The 5,972-nt window shown below is 36.8% G+C and overlaps 1 non-coding gene across 1 annotated transcript; it reads right to left on the bottom strand.

Annotated features, from left to right (window-relative positions):
- Positions 1-4,580: 4,580 nt before the first annotated feature.
- Positions 4,581-4,689, bottom strand: LOC148545440 (small nucleolar RNA R71). Its single transcript, XR_015902038.1, has one exon. It is a non-coding gene; the product is annotated as a small nucleolar RNA R71 (small nucleolar RNA).
- Positions 4,690-5,972: the final 1,283 nt, after the last annotated feature.

Below are 5,972 nucleotides of genomic sequence, written 5' to 3' on the forward strand. Positions count from 1 at the left end.
TTATTTCATTGAATAAATGTGAGAAAAGTTGATAAAATCCCCTAAATTAAGCACAAGATAAACCACCAAATTGGGGTTTATCAGGGAGTTTGTTGAGATCTTATCCTTTTGGTTACCGTCTTTCTCGAAGCAGTGACCTAGCCTTGGTATCTTCTGGATGGTGTCCGACCTCTTATAAGAGGTCTGCTAGAGATTGGAGGGCCCTCTCTGGAGGTTAGCCCTTTCGCCATACTGGGTCCCGGCTCAGAGATCAGGCTAGGGTATGAACACTTATCTTATCCTATCTTTTAGCTAGTTTGTTAGGGGTCTATTTAAACACCTTTTGTGAGGCCATTTACACAACTTTTGATGAACAAAATTTTCAGTTGCTTTATGCACGTTTTTATTGTGTGATTAAGTGAGGTGAGTGATTTGCGTCGCTTGTTATATGAAGAAGACTGAAGGATCCAACCTAAGTTGAATCTGCTGGTTGTTTCTTCAACTTCAGCGCTCTAATCTAGGTTGTCAAGGACAAGTTCCTTGAAGGTCTAGTAGAGAATCCCTTTCGGTGATCTAGGTTGCTAAGAATAGGTAACTTAAAGGTCTAGTAGGAAAACTCTTCTCTATATTTTTATGTTTCTACTGTGTCTTTTTATATCATCCTTTATCTTATACTTTATCCTTCATTTCATAATTTTCTTATTAATTATGGAGGTTTTTAAAAATTCATAAAACCAAGAAGTAGCAATAATAGAGAAGAAAGAAAAACAAAAAGCAAGGCCCAAGGCTCTGAGTACAATTGGCTAGGAAGGTTAAAAAGAAACAAAGCTCAAAATATGATATTTTATTAGTACTTTGAGTCTATTGAATTCTTGTTAATTGTAGGAAAAGGATGGCAAAAGGGAATCAGAACACAAAAAGAAGAAAGCAATAAGAAAAGCATCCTAAAGAAGGTAGAAAATTGGCGTGCAACACGCCCATGCAGACCAAAGCAAAGAACCTAGCATGCAACATGCCAGCAAAAGGGCGTGGCACGCCAGGACATGATTATAGGAAGCCAACATAGAGGCACAAAGCGGCATGTCACATGCCAACTCCTGGGCGTGCAACACGCTCGATGATTCACTTCCAGGATGGCTTTGTGATGAGCGGATATTTTATACGCTTTTTGGCACCATTTTCATATAGTTTTTATCATGTTTTATTTATATTTTATTAAGTTTTCATAGGTTTTAGTGAAAAATTCACATTTTTGAATTCTACTTTGAGTTTATATGTTTTTATGCAATTTCAGGTATTTTCTGGCTAAAATTGAGGAGCTAGAGCAAAAGTCTGATTCAGAGACAAAGAAAGCACTGCAAATGCTGTCTGGATCTGACCTCCTTGCACTCGAAAGAGATTTTCTGGAGATACAGACATCCAAAAGGTGCGTTCTCAACGGCTATGGAAAGCTAACATCTATAGCTTTCCAGAAATTTATAACTGGCTATACTTTGCTTCAGAATTGAAGCCCCAAAACTAGCGTTCAATGCCAGCCTCCTACCCTATTCTGGCATCCAGCGCCCAAAGGAGAAGAACCAATGTCCAACGCCCATAAAGGATCCCCTAGCCATCGTTCAATGCCCTAGAGGCCTTCTAACACATGGATCTCAATCAAGCTCAGCCCAAACACTCACCAAGTTCGCCCCAGAAGTGGATTTTAGCACTAAAAGGCTGTTTTACCCTTCTTATGTAGTCCTTAGTCATTAGCTTAGTATTTATTTGAGAAATTTTACAAACTCAGGGAAGGAGGACCTGCCATATTTTTTTTATCATTGTATTTTCTATCATTATGAGTTTCTAAACATCCTAGGTTGAGGGGAGGAGCTCTGCTGAGTTCTATGGATTAATAAAGTACTACTGTTCTATCTCAATATGTGTTTGATTCTCTATTCTAAGATGTATGTCCATTCTTCATCATTATGAATGCGTTGAACCAGCACAAGGTTATCTCATTCTACTTGGGTTCAGCATGAATCTTTCATCGGACAATGATGAACCACTAGCTTGATCATACATCTCTTAGACGGCTAATCCCCGACTTCGTTGGGGACTTCTCGAGACACCAGTTCAGCCGAGGTGCGGGGAGATTAGAGTCTTTGTGGTAGAGGATAGAACCAAAGGCGCAACATTCTCTAATTCAGAAGATTTGACCTTGTCAGTGGCATTTTGGGTAGGATCACTAAGGAGAATGAACTGCAGGAGCTTCACTCTCAATCAGACTGGATCCACACTAACCCTGGGGTTCAAATCTGGAGGAGTATTGGCGATCCCTTAAGAAAGGCGTTGATCACATACAGCCTGCCATAGAAGAAATCATTCACAGTTGAAGAAGAGAGTAAGACCAGATTGATCCAGAAGAACAAAGCATCTCCAAGCCTTAACCATCTTCATATCATTGCATTCACCATCAACTAAGTAACGTTTTATTTATTTTCCTTTTATGCAAATTAATCAAACAAACAACTCTTCTATCTGCCTGACTAAGATCTACAAGATAACCATAGCTTGCTTCAAATCACAATCCTCATGGGATCGACCTTGACTCACTCAGGTATTACTTGGACGACCCAGTGCACCTGCTGGTTCAGTTGGGCGAAGTGTAATTTCGTGCTACCAAGTTTTTGGCGCCGTTGTCGGGGATCATTCGAATTCGGACAACTGACGGATTATCTTGTTGCTTAGATTAGGTAATTTCCTTTTCTTTACAGGTTTAGTTTTATTTTACGTGAGTCTTTTATTTTCCTTTCAAAAAGCTTTCAAAAATATTTTCTTTTCTTTATCAATCTTTATTCTTTGTTTGAGTCTTTGTTCTTGTTCTTGTGTGAGTCTTTTTCGAATTTCTTGAGTCTTTTTCCAAAAAAATTTTCAAAGATAGTGTCTTTTATTTTAGTCTTGTGTCAATCTCTAAGTTTGGTGTCTTCTTGAGTCTTTTCTTTTAAAATTTTCAAAAATTGTGTCTTTGGTTTTCAAAATTTTTAAGTTTGGTGTCCTTTGCATGTTCTTGTTTTCTTTCAATTCTTTGAGTTTTATTCTTGGTGTTCTTCTTGATCTTCAAATTGTTCTTGTTTTTCTTCTTATTTTGATCTTAAAATTTTTAAGTTTGATGTCTCTTTATATTTTTCCTTGCAATTTTCGAATTCTAGGTGTGTTAGATCTAAAAATTTTAAGTTTGGTGTCATTTAGTTGTTTTTCTCTTTCTTCATTAAATTCAAAAATCAAAAAAATAAAATATCTTTTCTTATTTTTATCTCAATTTTCGAAAAAAGCAACAAAAAAAATTATAAATTTTAATTTCAAAATCATTATCTTATCTTATCTTGAGTTTTAAATTTCAAATTCAAATCTTTTCAATATCAAATCTTTTCAAAAATCATATCTTTTTCAAATTGCTATCTTATCTTTTGATCTTTCTTTAAAATTCAAAAAATCTTATCTTATCTTATTTCAATTTCAAATTTTAAAATTGAATTCCAAAATTTTAAATTTTAAATTTCAACATTCAAAATCAAATCTTTTTCAAAAATCAAATTTCAAATCTTATCTTTTTCAAATCTTTTTAAATTCTTATATTTTCTAATTTCAAAATTCAAAATCAAATCTTTTTAAAATCTTTTCAATTTCTATCTTATCTTTTCTAATTTCAAATTATAAATTCAAATCTTTTCTAATCTTCTATCTTATCTTGTTTTCAAATCTTTCTTAAATAGTTACTTGTTTTCTCTTTCTTCTTTTTCAAAATTTTCTAACTAATTCCTCTCTTCTAATTTTCAAAAATATCTTCTTTAATTTTCTCTCTTCTTTTTTAAAATTCATAATTTAACTTTCAAATCTTTTTAGTTAATTAGCTTTTAATTTTCAAATTCAATCAATAATTAAATTATCTTTGTTTCTTATTTCTCTTTTTACTTTAAATTTTCAAATTCCTCATCTCTTTATTCGAATTCTTCTTCTCCTTCTTCTATCTTCATTCTTCATTCTTCTCCTTTCTTTATTTCTTGTTTTCTTTTTCTTGTTTATGACCAGGAACAGAGATAGAGAACCTCTCTTTAAACCTGATCCTGAACCTGAGAAAACTCTCAGGAGGCGTTTACAACAAGCCAAAGTACAACACTCCGGAAGAAACCTCTCAGAAAATTTTGAACAAGAAGCTGAAGACATGGCAGCCAATGCTAATAATGGAGGAGATGCAAGAAAGGTTCTTGGTGACAACACCATAGCTACCCCTAACTTTTACGGCAGAAGTATCTCTATGCTAGCCATTGGAACTAACAACTTTGACCTTAAGCCTCAGTTAGTCTCTCTTCTACAATAGAATTGCAAATTCCATGGACTTCCACTGGAAAATCCACATCAATTCCTGTCAAAATGCTTGCAAATCTGTGACACTGTTAAGACAAATGGAGTGAATCCTGAGGTATACGAACTTATGCTTTTTTTCTTTACTGTTAGAGACAGAGACTAGGATATGGTTGGATTCTCAACCTAAAAAAAGCCTAGATTCTTCGGAGAAGCTGGTCAATACTTTCTTGGCCAAATTCTTTCCTCCTCAAAGGATGAGCAAAATTAGAATGGAAGTTTAAACCTTCAGACAGAAAGAATGTGAATCCTTCTATGAAGCATGAGAAAGATACAAGCAACTGATCAAGAGGTGTCCTCCTGACATGCTCTCAGAATGGTCTATCCTAGGTATCTTCTATGATGGTCTGTCTGAGACGTCCAAAATATCATTGGACAGCTCTGCAGGTGGATCACTCCACTTGAAGAAAATGCCTGAAGAGGCAAGAGAACTCATTAAGATGGTTGTAAATAACCAATTCATATACACCTCTGAGAGAAACCCTGTGAACAGTGGGGTCCCTCAGAAGAAAGGAGTTCTTGAAGTTGACACTCTGAATACCATATTGGCTCAGAATAAGATCTTGACCCAATAGGTCAATATAATCTCTCAGCATTTGACTGTAATGCAAGCTGCAGCTGGTAGCACTCAAGAAGCTTCCTCTGAAGTAGAAGCTTATGATCCTGACCAACCCACCATGGAAGAGGTGAATTACATGGGAGAACCCTATGGAAACACCTACAATCCCTCATGGAGGAATCATCCTAACCTTTCATGGAAGGATCAACAGAAGCCTCAACAAGGCTTCAATAATAATCAAGGTGGAAGAACCCAGAATAGGTTCAACAATAGACCACCATTTCCATCTTCTTAGGAATATATGGAAACCCCTAAACAGAGCCTTTCTGACTTAGTAACTATAGTCTCCAACCTCTTTAAGACCACTCATAGTTTTATTTCTGAAACAAGGTCCTCCATCAGAAATTTGGAGATACAAGTTGGTTAACTGAGCAAGAGAATCCCTGAGACTCCTCCTGACACTCTTCCTAGTAACACTAAAGTGAACCCAAAAGAAGAGTGCAAGGCCATCACCATTGAGGATGAGGCCGAATCTAGAGAAACTGAGATGGCGTTGAACGCCAGTGAGGAATACCTCACTGGGTGTTCAACGCCCAGCCTGGCAACAAAGCTGGTGCTGAACGCCAGTGAGGAATCCCTCACTGGGCATTCAACGCCCAAACTGGCAGGGAATCTGGTGTTGAACGCCGGGGAAGAGGTCCTCCTGGTGTTCAACGCCCAACTTGGCAAAGGAACAGGCGTTGAACGCCTGTGAAGGGATGCATGATGGGCGTTCAACGCCCAAAGAACCACCAGAACTAACGTTGAATGCCAGTAATGGCATACCTATTGAGTATTCATCATCCACTGAAGAAATTCCTATCCAAGAATTAAAGGACGCCAAAGCTCATGTAGAGATCATAAAGGTTCCTTTGCATGTACTCCTGCAGTGCATAAGCTCTGATGAATACTCATCCTCTGATGATGATGAAGACACTAGGGAAGAGCAAGTTGCTCGATACCTAGGAGCTCTCATGAAGTTGAATGCTAAGTTATG

The sequence above is a fragment of the Arachis ipaensis genome, chromosome B9 (genome assembly GCF_059453495.1).
Source record: "Arachis ipaensis isolate K30076 ecotype BB chromosome B9, ASM5945349v1, whole genome shotgun sequence".
NCBI lineage: Eukaryota > Viridiplantae > Streptophyta > Magnoliopsida > Fabales > Fabaceae > Arachis > Arachis ipaensis.